The sequence below is a fragment of the Amborella trichopoda genome, chromosome 3, assembly GCF_054954075.1.
Source record: "Amborella trichopoda isolate Santa Cruz 75 chromosome 3, AtrichopodaSantaCruz75HAP2 v2.0, whole genome shotgun sequence".
NCBI classification, from domain to species: domain Eukaryota; kingdom Viridiplantae; phylum Streptophyta; class Magnoliopsida; order Amborellales; family Amborellaceae; genus Amborella; species Amborella trichopoda.
This window is the reverse complement of record NC_142338.1, coordinates 41,927,258-41,941,506: the sequence shown is the minus strand read 5'-3', so window position 1 is coordinate 41,941,506 and position 14,249 is coordinate 41,927,258.

Sequence of the window (14,249 nt, the reverse complement as noted above, 5' to 3'; positions counted from 1 at the left end):
GTCATTTGATGAACAATGCCATTTTTTTCACAATATACATTAAAGTCATTTGAGAAATACTCTTCACCCCTATCACTTCTAATAGTTTTAATTTTCTTACTAAGTTGATTTTCCACTTCTACTTTGAAAACTTTAAATTTTCAAAAGCCTCATCTTTATGTCTAAGAAAATAAACAAAAACATATCTCGAAAAATTCATCAATAAATGTAATGAAGTACCTTTTACCACTTCTAGTTATAACATTATTTAAATCACATATATCACTAAGTATAAGTCATAATATTTCTTTATTTCTTTCTATTGTAGGAAATGTTTTTCTAGTTATTTTAACTTGTGCACATACTTCACTTTTTTCTTTAGACAATTCATTACAATTAGAAATCAATCCAAACTTAACCAAAAATCTAATAAAAACATAATTAACATGTATTAATCTAACATACCACACATTACAAGAAGTCACAATAGAAGCAGAAAACTTATTTATTCAATTAATCCCACCAAACTTAAAGATCCCATCACAAGAGTAACTCTTGCTAACAAATACACTATTTTTGGTCAAGATGAGTTTGTCATAGCCTATGCTTATTTTAAAGCCCTTCTTATTCAATACAAATCCCGCTACAAGGTTTCTTCTCATATCTGGTATGTAATGCATATTTTTCAGGATAAGAACCTTGCCTGAACTAAATTTTAATTCCACTGTGCCCTTTCCAAGCATTTTTGTCATAGCTTGGGTTCCAAGTTGAATCAGAATTTTTAAGACCCATTAGTTCAGAGGTCTTAAACAAATATCTATTGTTAGACATATGAATAGTAGTGCCAGTATCGACCCACCATCCTTCTTTATCAATCATGACTACTTTTATGACCACAACTACAGAATATTCATTAGTGGTCATATTCACATGTTTTATAGCCTTTTTGGGCCTTTTACGGTGCCAGCAATCTCTTGAATAATGTCTTGCTTTTCCACATAGAAAACAAGAAGCTTGTCTTTTATTTTTGTTAGCAAACGACTTATGGTCCTTAAAAGTATCATTATATACCTTAAGAAAGAAAGGCTTCATGTTGTTTTGAGTATTTGATTTTTGCTCAACAATGTTTGCTTTAGGATGAAATTCCATAGTTTCATCTTTCTTGTCTTGAACCAAATCAAGATCCACTTTCTTTTTATACTTTTTTCAAGATGGGGGTAGTTGTGAATAATAAAGTATTGAGGATTGATGTCTTGTATTATGAGGAAATAGATCTGTCAAGGTAGAGTCAAAAGGACGACTCTGGAGGGTCGTTAAAAGCCCGGAGGGCCGAAGGTTCGATAATATGTACTTGGGGTATTTAGGTAATTTGTACCATTTATCTACGACTCGATATATATTATTGCAACTCGATATACATTGTTGCAATTCAATATATATTGTTGCGATGGGGGGTCCATTTAGGGTTAAGGGAAAGACACAGATTTCTTTGTAATTAGAGCGAACAGAGAGGTGTGAGGAAGAGAGTTATTGTTACCCTATTCTCCATTGGCAATAAAGAAGCTCTTATCTCCTGTGGACATAGGTACATTGCCGAACCACGTATATCTATGCATTGTGGTTGGTTGACTCTTTCTTTTGTGTTTGTTTCTTCTTTCTTATTTTCGTGGTTTGCTTTTCGTTTCTACAAATTGGTATCAGAGCTTACCAGGTTATTCCGCGTTCTGGGGTTTGCTACCACGATGACAAGAAATGGCTCAAGCGTCAAGTATGACATTGAGAGATTCAACAGAAAGAACAACTTCACTCTTTGGTGACGAAGGATGAAGGATCTTCTGATATAGCAAGGTCTGACTAAGGTTTTGCTAGGAAAATCGAAGAAACCAGAAAACATAGACGATGAAGAGTGGCAAGAGATGGAGGAAAAGACGGTAAGCGTGATTCATTTGAATCTATCAGATGACGTCTTGCGTTATCTAGTGGACCTCGAAACTACTCCAGAGGTTTGGACAAAACTCGAGAGTATCTACATAACGAAATCTCTGACGAACAAATTGTTCTTGAAGAAACAATTGTATTCTCTTCAGATGGAAGAAGGCACGGATCTGCTTGAAAATCTCAATGAGTTCAACCAGATCATAAGCCCGTTAGCAAGCCTTGAGGTCGAAATCGAGAATGAAGATAAGGCCCTACTTCTGTCGGCTTCGCTTCTAGGATCATATGATCACCTAGTTACGACTCTACTGTATGGGAAGGAGACTCTTGAGACAGATGAAGTCACTGCTACTTTTATGTCAAACGAGATAAGGAAGAAGACTAACAATATTAAATCTCAAGGAGAATGTTTTTTTGGAAAACACAAAGAGAGTCATGAAAGGGGCAGATCAAATCAAAGGAGGTCTGGAAGCAGAAGTCGGTCAAAATCGAAGGGAAATGGCAAGTTTATTGTCTATTATTGCAAAAAGGAAGGTCATATGAAAAGAGACTGCACAAAAAGAAAGTAGGATATAAAGAGCATAGAAACAAGAAAAGCATCTGATGAAGCTAGTGTGGCTGATATCTCTGACAGAGATGATGATGATCTTCTCTTTATATCTTCAAGTAAGAATCAATTTACTGATTCTTGGATTTTAGATTTTGGATGTTCTTTTCATATGTGTCCAAATGGAAACTGGTTCGAAACCTACAAATCATATAGTGGTAGGTCTGTTCTAATGGGGAATGATACGGTATGCAAAACCATTGGAATAAGAACTATCAAAAGCAAGATATTTCATGAGATAATACGAATCTTATCAGATGTGAGGCATGTCCCACAATTAAAGAAAAGCTTAATATCCTTGAGGGCCCTTGACTTGAATGATTGCAAGTATACAGTAATATGTGGAGTCCTGGTTAATAAGGGATCTATGGTTGTCATAAAATGTCAGATGGCCGGATACCTATACAAGTTGATAGAGAATACAGTTACAGGTGGAGCTTCCGTAACCACAGATGTAGAGTCCAGCACATATGACATAAAATTGTGGCATATATGTTTAGGGCATATGAGTGAACGAGGTATGATGAAACTTTATAAAAGAAAATTGCTGAAGGGTGTCAGAGCCTGTAAACTGGATTTCTGTAAGTATTATTCTTTCGATAAATAGTGCAAGATTAGATTCAAAACTGCAGTTCATACGGGCAAGCATAGACTAGACTATGTACGCACCGATGTATGATGGCCTTCACCAATCAAATCCAAAGGTGGGCTAGAATACTTCATTACCTTCATTGACGATTACTCAAGAAAGGTCTGGGTCTACTTCATGAAATACAAAAGTGAAGCATTCACTAAGTTTAAACAATGAAAAACAGATGTAAAAGGGAAGACAAAAAAGAAACTGAAATGTTTGAGATCAATTAATGGAGGGGCGTATAAGTCTAGAGAATTTCAAGAATTGTGTAAATAGGAGGGAATTGTAGTTCACTTTACCACACCAGAAACCCCTCAGCAAAATGGTGTGGCTAAGAGAATGAACAAGATTCTTCTAGAAAGAGCTCGCAGTATGAGATTGAAAGCATATTTGAAGAAAAGTTTATGGGCAGAAGCAGTTAACATGGCCTGTTTCATCGTTAACAGGTCACCATCTACAACTATTGATTGTAAAATTCCAAAGGAGGTATGGGCAGGAAAGTCGGTAGATTACTCTATGCTGATGATCTTTAGATGTCCAACCTATGTCTATGTGCAGAGTGGGTAACGTTCCAAATTAGACTCTAAGTCTAAGTCTAAACAGTGTATCTTTCTTGGTTTTGAGAAGGGAGTGAAGGGATTCAAGCTTTGGGATCCTATTTCACATAAGGTTGTGTTTAGCAGGGATGTTATGTTTGATGAATCTCACATGGTGAGTCAATCAACATGCAAGATGACAAAGTGCAAATAGATGAAAGTGATGGAGAAAGATCGACAGTCCAAGTAGAGTTAGAAGAGTTTGAAATACCAGACGAGCAAGAATCATCTAGCAGCATACCAAAACAACAGCAACTATATGGTGAACCCTACAGTCTAGGAAAAGGCAGAAAGAAGCATGTTCACAAAGCCCCTGTGAGATACGACTATGAGGACATGGTAGCCTTTGCTCTAATTGTTGGTATTGGGGAAATCGAATCTTTCGAAGATACTCTAAGTGATGTACAGAGTGATAAATGGATGACTGCTATGATGGAGGAGATGAAGTCTCTGAAAAAGATCAAGACTTGGGAGCATATCAAGAGGCCCAAGGGAAAAAAAGTGATTGGGTGCAAGTGGATTTTTCGTAAGAAAGATGCAGCAACAGAAAATGAATGTGAGAGATTCAAGGCTAAGCTTGTAGCAAAGGGCTATGCTCAGAAAGAGGGAGTGGACTATAATGAAATATTCTCTCCGGTTGTCAAGCACACTTCAATAAGTTTATTACTTGTTTTAGTAGCTATGTTTGATTTGGAGCTAGAACAACGTGAAGTGAAGACATCGTTTTCTCATGGTGATCTGGAGGAACAAATCTTTATGGAACAACCAGAAGGCTTCAAGGCGCATAGAAAAAAAGATCAAGTTTGCTTGATCAAGAGATCTTTTTATAGTCTTAAGCAATCTCCCAAGCAGTAAGCGCTTCGACTCTTTCATGGTACGGATTGGCTATTCAAAAAGTAAGTATGATTGTTATGTTTATTTTTAAAGTTCTTGGTTATAATTCTCATATTCTCTTGATGATTTATGTTGATGACATGCTCATCGCTGCCAATAGTGCATACGACATTACCTCTCTTAAATCTATGTTAAGTCTAAGTTTGATATGAAGGATCTAAGGGCTGCTAATAGGATCATTGGTATTGAGATTCATAGAGATAGAAGTGCAGGTGAACTTTGGGTAACTTAGAAAATGTATGTTGAAAAGGTGTTGGAGCGTTTCAACATGGACAAGGCTAAGTCAGTTAACTCTTCATTGGCGATTCATTTCACGTTATCTGAACGACAGTGTCCCACTACGGATAAGGAGATAGAGCAGATATATCTGGTGCCCTATGCTAGCGCAATCGGAAGACTCATGTATGCTATGGTTTATAGCAGGCCGGATTTATCTCATGTTGTCAGTGTTGTTAGTCGATACATGAGTAATCCTGGCAGGGAGCATTGGAATGCAATCAAGTAGATTTCAGATATCTGAGCGGAACGTCAAATCTCTGGATTATATTCAGCAAGAAGAGAAGCTCTACAGAACTGGTGGGATATGTCGATTCCGACTATGCTGGTGATTTAGACAAGCGAATGTCTACTACAGGGTATGTCTTCATACTAGCAGGTGGACCTATTTCAAGGAAGACAATACTTCAACCCACGATTGCCTTGTCTACGAAAGAGGCAGAGTACATGGCAGCAGTTGAGGCTGCAAAGGAGGCTATCTGGTCGACTGGTTTGGCTCGTGAGTTGGGGTGGAGCAAGAAGGTACTGTGATACATTATGATAGTCAGAGTGTCATAAATCTTGCAAAGAATCAAGTGTTTCATACAAGGACAAAACACATTGATGTGAGATATCACAAGATCAGGGAGCTTGTGTCAGAAGAAATCATTCACCTAAAAAAAATTCATACGAATGACAACCCTGTAGATATACTTATAAAGTATGTTACTACGGAGAAGTTCAAGCTTTGTTTGGACTTGTTTAATGTCACTCATAATTGAGAGTGAGGGAAGCACCCCATGACAGATGGGGGTGCAGTCGCGTACCTTTATGGAGGTACGGGGATGAAAACATCTTCAGGTTATCTTCAGGGTGGCTCGACATAATTCAAGACAAGGTGGATATTGTTGAGGATCGATGTCTTGTATTCTGAGGAAATAGATCTGTCAAGGTAAAGTCAAAAGGACGACTCTGGAGGGTCGTTAAAAGCCCGGAGGGCCGAAGGTTCGATAGATCTGAGATTCGATATATATATATATATATATATATATATATATATATATATATATGTGTGTGTGTGTGTGTGTGTGTGTGTGTGTGTGTGTGTGTGTGTGTGTGTGTGTGTGTACTTGGGGTATTTTAGTAATTTATACCATCTAATTGAATTCTACAATCATAAGTTTGTTGATTACAAGCTGTAACTCATACACTTGAGAAAGAATTGATTTGTTTTCAATAAATTTAAAGTCTAAAAAAAATAAAATACGAAATCTTTTGTTACAAGACTCTTCTGTAAGGTATTTTTTTTCCACAACTCTCTTGTCGTGGCAACTGATGCGTGCATGTCATGTATGGGATTCGCCCAAGCATTGAGGATATAACATTTGTAAATGTAGCCATCATCTATAAATATTTTGTAATCTTGAGTTTGCTCCTCGGTGAAATCATCAGATGGTGGCTGTGGTGAAGGGATAAATTCATTGACTATGTAAGCCACTTTAAGAGTAATAAGACTATGTAAGCCACTTTAAGAGTAATAAGTATGGAAATGACCTTCTATTGCCATATCTTAAAATTCAATCCATTGAAGCGCTAGAGTCTTGCAAAATGGGTCATGACTTTCAAGGACATTATGACAGTCTCCTTGTTTTCACTCATAAAATATCATCTCAAAAATTGTTGAGAGTCGGTTGGGTAAAATACGGGCAAAAGATAATACAATATAAGAAATTTTTGACTTGAATCCTTTTTGTTTTTTATCACACTGGAGTGTTATCTCATGATGATATTTGCCCCCTTTGATGCTGTAATAGGTGTGCATAAGAAAGGCAACTCGTCCTTAATGCACCAAAGCTTAAAGCCCACAGTAGATACCAGAGGCGTGTTGTTTCGAGGTAGAAAACAAGTAGAGAAAGAGATGAGAGCTTTGTTATGCTATTTGGAATTTCATAGAGAATAGAGTGAAAATGTATTGGAAGAGAGTTCTTAAAGTGTATTTTATATGGGAAAAAGAACCCCTTTTACAAGCTCCAAGAGGAAACGATATCAAGCCTCGAGCCCAACCCGTACACATGCTTGAGCAAGGGGCACCTCATGCGTTGATGCGAGGATACTCCATCAAGCACCCTTGCACCGCCACCCCTACTTACGCATGGGCACAAGTACACATGCTCTGCATATGCACAGTCATTCTCTCTGTTGTTCTAAGAGTATAAGGCATGAAAATGACTACACTTAAATACCAGTCAATCTACACTCACCTCTTCAATGTGGGACTAAAAACCCACAACTTTCTCTCTCTACAAAATACAACTTAGAAAAAACCACACAAAACCATATTGCTATTTTTAAATACACAAGTATTTTTTAAAACAAAAAATACTAACACTCCATCCCAAAAGTATTTCCAAAATGACTTTTTTTTTTTTTTTAAACATTAACACAACCTTTCCATTAAATAAGAAAAGAGTTACAAGATACAAGATATACAGGAAGTAAAGAAGAGGAAGCATTAGAAAAAAATTGACAAGCAAAGAAGTGGAGTTTGCTCCTCTTGGCTAAAGCATCTGCCTCATCATTCGCATCACGAAAGCAATGATGCCAATAGTGTTGAAAGAAGAAAGGATGTTCTTAATCTCATAAAACAATATTCTAAAGCTCCATGGAATATTGAATTCTTCACGGCTCCAAGCTGTGACAATTGTCGATTCTCCTTCAATAATCTTTTACCTTTCCCAATGTGAAAGAAGTTTCAAACCCTCTAAAAGACCTTTAGCCTCTGCTTCATTTGCCGTAGCAACACGACATGGACCTGAATATGAGCACAAGACATGACCTAAATGATTTCTAATCAATCCACCATATGTGAGGCTTTTTTCATAAGGGCTGTAGAAACTGCATCCTTCATACAAATGTAAAGTGTGTAAAACATTTGGATGTACAAATTCATTATTCATAAGCTTTTGAGCAATGTTTTGGGACTAGTTTAAAGGGATGGTATACAATGAGACATTTATCTCTTTTGCAAAGAGGTCACAATTACACATAGCCATTCGATGCCAAATTGGATGACTTAATGTGTGTCACAAAGTTTGATAATTTTTATTTCTTTTTTAAACTTTGAGTTTAGTCAATGAAAATGCTCATAACCACCCGATTTGAAATTTGAAGGACAGGAGTGATTGTGGCCTCTTTGTGCTAAAAGTAAATGGTCTCTTTATATTCTTTCTAGTAGAAAGTTTCTACCATAACAAAAGTTTACTCCCCAGTAAAAAAAAAGAAAAAGAAAAAAAAAAATCCAAGAAGTATAATGAGATTTGTGAGTGTAGTCACTAGTTGTTTTGTTTTGTGGATTGACAATTAAGAACTATCCCCATTGAGCTCTCTAATATGCGCGGATATTTTTCTTTTTACATTCTCCTCCCCTTCCTCCTACTCGAGAGGGGTAAGGAACGCAAAAGGAAAGTTAAAGTACTCCTGGGTCCAAGCCTCCAAGGGGACTAAAACCCATCAAGATTAATCGTTAATTTCAGTATATTATCTATGGTTGGGATTAAAGCTCTGATAATGAGATGAAGATTATAAAGATGAAATATACAACTATGTAATCAAGTTTGCTTTGTTTGAAGAAGAGAGATGCTGAGGGAATGAAATCAAGTGACGTTGGAAAGGCAACTTAGTCCTTTCCTAAAGATTGTACAAGGGCCTAGGTAAACCTTATGTTGTTTATTTTTAGGGTTGGCAACGGGTCAGACCTGGACCTTATTGAATCTGGACCCCAACCTAACCAGACCAAATTGGATCCGATCCAAAAATAAAAATAAAAAATAAAAAATAAAAAAAAAAAAAAAAAAAAAAAAATATATATATATATATATATATATATATATATATATATATATATATATATATATATCAGTGTTACAAATTTTTAAATATATTAAAATGTTATGTTAAATATATAAATATATTATTTAAATATTATACCTCAAAATATATAGTTATATTATTTTAAATATTAATGAAATATTATACTTTAAATAAAATAATATTTATATAATAACACGATTTGGTTCGGGCCCGAGTCGGGTTCGCATGGACCCAGACCCAACTTGCCAGGTCCAACTCTAACACCCATACCTAGACCTGGGTTGGGTCTGAACGTCGGGGTTTGGGTCCATTGCTACCCATATTTATTTTGGTGGATAAACAAAGGCCATGTTTCTAATTTTCTTCAGGGTTCAAATAAAACGTCTGGTCAGACCTATTTGATTCAAAAGATTAGAATATTGGCTAAATACTTTGAATCCCATAATGGATTTGGCTTTATTGATAGGGCATTGACAATTCCAGCTCTATGACCGACCAAATTAAAAAGAGAAGACCTGAAAATCATAAATATCTAAGCCTGAAAATGAGATTCTTAATTGGCCTCTAATGCTTGCTAATTAAATGCACTTTATTAGGATAATTTGCCTTTTTCAGAGGATTATCATCATGTATGCATGGAATGCTTAACAAGGCAAAAGCTTTACGATAACCCATAAGTGGGACACCAACATCAATTTGTCATTGAACTTCGACTATGGAGCATTCATGAGGCTTAAGGTATTGTTTGTTAACTGAAACTTTTGAAGCCTAGCTCTTAAACTTCCTGATGGATGTAACAGTTCCTAGTTTATCAACCAGGAACTGTTATAGGAGGGCTGAGGTCGAAGCTCGCTTTGCTAAAAAATAAGAGGCGTGAGCTTCCATCCCCTATGGAGAGGTGTAGTGGAAGACCTGGCCCCTCTAAAAATTTTGGAATAATGCATCATTTTTTAATTTATCCCTTGTAGTGGTTTTTTTTTTTTTCTTTGTTATTTAAATAAAAATTAAGATCTAAATGAAATAAACAATAATTCAAGCAAATTAGCAAATACACATCAAAGTTTTTGGACTATTGTGGTTTGTGAGGCCTAGAAGAATGGATAAACCAATTTTCAACTCATTTATATATACAAAAAAAGATAAAATTCAAATTTTTAGACACAAATCTAAGCTGTCGATCAAGATTAAAAAGTTGAGATGACTAGCATTTAGGTGAACTATAGCATGGACTATTTGGTCATTTTGAAAGTGTTGACCTTATCTTCATCCCCTTTTCTTCTCTTTAAGAGATGAAATTTGAAAATACACGTGCAACTCTATTAGGTGCATACGGTTTTTAAAGAAATGGCGATGCGGATCAGAGTCATCCACTTCCAATTAGAAATTATATGAAACAGACTTGATTCACGACTAGATCAGAAAATGGGGTGGTTCCATAAGGATCATATAGTTCCCTTGGGGAATTGGACGGTTCAAGCCAAGTGGATTGGTCTGAGCTAGACCGACCCACAAATAAAAAAACTTTTTTTTTTTTTTTTTGGCCTTATTTGACCAATAATTGATCTAAATGAGGACTATTAATCCATGAATAGCCTGATGCATTTTACAAAATGCACAATTTTTTTTTGTGAAAAACCCTTTTTTTATAAAATACCCAAAAATACGCTATTCTCTCGTATCTTAAAAATTCCATTCCAATTGAAAATAAGTTCTTTAGGAAGGCATTTGATTGTTTTAGGTACTCTTATGCTTGATTTGAGGGAAAAAAACTCATACGGTTGAATTTCAGAGCCCGGAAATTTTAAGGGGTTTTTTTTTACCAAGATTTCTTAACTTGGAATGGTATTTTTTTTTTTTTTTGTTCATGACTTCGATTTTGATCGATTGCTTGAGGGATTTCCATCTCAATAGCCAGTAGAGTGATCTATGGTAGGTAATTTTGGTATTTTTTTTTTATTTTTTTATTTTCTCGAGTTTGGGCTAACGTTCCGGGTACAGACTGCCAAACTGCTGGTCAAATCCTTGATATCGAACAAAATCAGTTGAAATTTAGTGCATTTGATTTTTAATTCATATAAATACGGTATTTTTTTTCGTCAATTCAAGCCTAGGGAACAATTCAATATTTTGGGCTTAGTTTCACTAGTTTTTCTTTAATGATTTTATTTTTCCAATAAATTGGTAAATAAATATGGGGTTTTGCTTTGATTCGCGATGGGAATGATCAGAGTATTTGTTTAATTAATTTTTAATTGGAGGACTTTGATTTTTCAGGATTTTTGGTACCATGTTCGGAATGAAAACAAGATATTTCGATTTCATTATCATAATTTGGGTAGGGAAATTTTATTTAATTGTATGATTTATTTTTTGGTGAAGTTGATCTGATTATGCTTTTATTACTCAATTTTAGTTTGCATTAACGGAAAATACTTTTTTTTTTACCAATATATAAGTGATTGTCCAAAGATTTAAATTAAATAGAAACTAATTTGTAATTGATAAATTTATGACAAATGATTTTAAAAATCTATGAATAATATTAATTTTATCTGGCAAATGTTTTAAATTATTGTTATGCCGTTTAATGTAGATTATATAATCTCTCTAGATACACATAGATACTTGTTTTTAAAAGGTGCATCTTGATAGGCATAGACACTTGTTTTTAAAAGGTGTATCCCATTATTATGACTTTTTAAAATCCAAATTGCCAAAATGATAACTTGACAACCAATTCACCTCTCTTTCTCTACTGATTACAATTTTCATCATAGTCACTCAAATTTCATCACACTCATTCTTACCATCACACTCTCTAAAAGCCTAACAGATAGGACTATGTCACTCTTACCATCACATTCCCTGAAAGGCTAACAGATTAGATAGGTGTGAAACTTTACAGGAGAGATTTGTATGGAAACAAATTTTTCAATAATGCGTACTACCCAAAAAGGGGTATTTGTAGAAATACAAGAGTTTGAAATCCCTTAATTGTAGGGATCTATATAGGAATACAAATCCAAAAGGTTGCAATCTCTTAATTGTAGGGATCTATGAAGGAATACAAATCCAAAAGGCTGCAATCCCTTAATTGTAGGGATCTATACAAATTGAATGAGAAGGAAATAGTAAACTGAAGTTTACCGAGTCTCTAGCCATAACACTCCCCCTCAAGTTGGTGTGTGTAAATCAATGACACCCAACTTGGATTGTAAATAAGTAAATTTCTCTTTTTCAAGAGCCTTGGTAAATATATCTGCTCGTTGATTACTTGTTTGAAGAAATTGAGTTTGGATGATACCTGCAAGTAACTTCTCACGAACAACATGACAATCCAACTCTATGTATTTGATGCATTCGTGAAACACAGGGTTGGATGCAATGCGTAGGGCAGCTTGATTATCATAGTAGAGGAGCATGGGCTGTGAATGTGGAACTCTTAAATCTTGAAGGAGATGTTAAGCCAAATGAGTTCACACGTAGTGGTGGCCATGACCCGATACTCAGCTTCGGCAGATGAGTGAGATACGGTTGATTGTTTCTTGGTTCATCAAGAGATGGGGATGTTTCCAAGAAATGTACAATATCCAGTTACAGAACGACGGGTAGTAGGGCAACTAGCCCAGTATGAGTCGCAATATGCAGAGAGTTGCAAGGAAGTTGAAGATGGCATGAGGATGCCTTTTTCATGATTTGATTTTAAATATCTGAGAACACGCATAGCTTCAGCCATATGAGGTTGTTTTAGTGTTTGCATGAATTGACTGAGGACATTGACAGAGACTGTGATTTTCGGTTGGGTAATAGTTAAGTAAATCAGACGTCCAACAAGTCGTCGATAAGAGCTTGGGTCTGAAAGAAGAGCTCCATCACCTACAATGAGTTTCAAATTTTGTTCCATTGGAAATGCGACGGGGTTTGCCCCGAGTAAGCTTGTTTCTTCTAAAATGTTCAAAGTATATTTCCGTTGAGAGAGAAATATTCCCTCTTTCGATCTAGCTACTTCGATTCCCAAAAAAAACTTAAGGAACCCGAGATCCTTTAATTTGAATTGAAGATGCAAAATCCATTTTATGGAATCAATTGTAGAAGGATCATTCTCGGTGAGAATGATGTCGCAACATTGGTCAGAATGGCAGTAATCCAGTCTTGAGTTTTGAGAGTGAACATGAAATAATCTGCCTTGGATTGTTGAAAACCTGCTTGAAAAAGGGAAGTAGAGAATTTAGAAAACCAGTTTCGAGATGCTTGTTTGAGGCCGTATAGAGATTTCTTTAGGCTACAAACAAGTTGTTATCCATGTTCCCCCTTTCGAGGAAATCCAGGGGGCAATTGCATGTACACTTCTTCAACTAGGTCACCGTGGAGGAACACGTTGTTGACATCTAATTGGAACAAAGGCCAGGATTTAGCAATTGCAATGGCAAGGAGGCATCGGACGGTGACAAGTTTGGCCACAAGAGAGAATGTCTCGTGGTAATCTATGCCTTCGGCTTGGGTGTAACCTTTTGCTACAAGCCGTGCTTTGTGGCGTTCAACACTTCCATTTGCATGGTATTTGATTGTGTACACCCAATGGCATGTTTGCTGTGTGGCAAGGGTGTGACAATCAAGTATGGTAGGATTCAAGCGCTCTTATCTCGGCATTCATGGAATCTCTTTAGCGGGCATCTTTCATGGCAAAGGTAAAATTTCTGGGCTCATGGTTAGATGATATGGAAGCAAGGAAGACACGATGTGAGGAGGAAAATCTATCATAAGAGGTATAATGAGCAACGGGATAGGTCATACTGTGCGAAGATGTTGTATTGGTTGTAGGTGAAGAGAGTGCTGGAGAGTATTGATAATCTGCAAGCCACCAGGGCGGACGAGGCGTTCTTGAAGATTTGCGAGGCCGTTCATTGGTAAGAGAGATTGGATCCAATGGTGTTGGTTCAGCTGATAGCAAATCCGTAATTGGGGTAGGTGGTGGCAATTCGGGAAGTTAAGTGGAAGGGTTCAGGCAAGGAGAAGAAGGCACAACATAAGTTAATTGAGGAGGTGAAGGAAGGGGATTTATCTCAATGTCCTCAATGAGTGGGAGGGGCATAGACGAAGAAAGAGAGAGGTCCTTGGTTTCGCCTTTCTCAATAAGAAATGGGAAGATAGTTTCATGGAAAGTGACGTCTCTACTGACAATGAATTTGTGGTCATCTAAGTCAAGTAGCCTGCATCATTTTTTACCGTAAGGGTACCCAATAAAGATACACTTGCGTGTACGAGGAGAAAACTTATCATGTACTTTGGTGTGAGCAAAACACAAGCAGCCGAACATAAGTAGGTGTTAGTAGAAAGGTTTCGTGTTAAACAAAGCCTCATGAGGTGAACGTCCTTGTAAAATAGAGGAAGGTAATCGGTTTATTAGGTATGTGGCAATTAAAATACATTCTCCCTAGAAAATGATGGGTAGGCCAGCTTGGAAGCGAAGGGCTCTCGC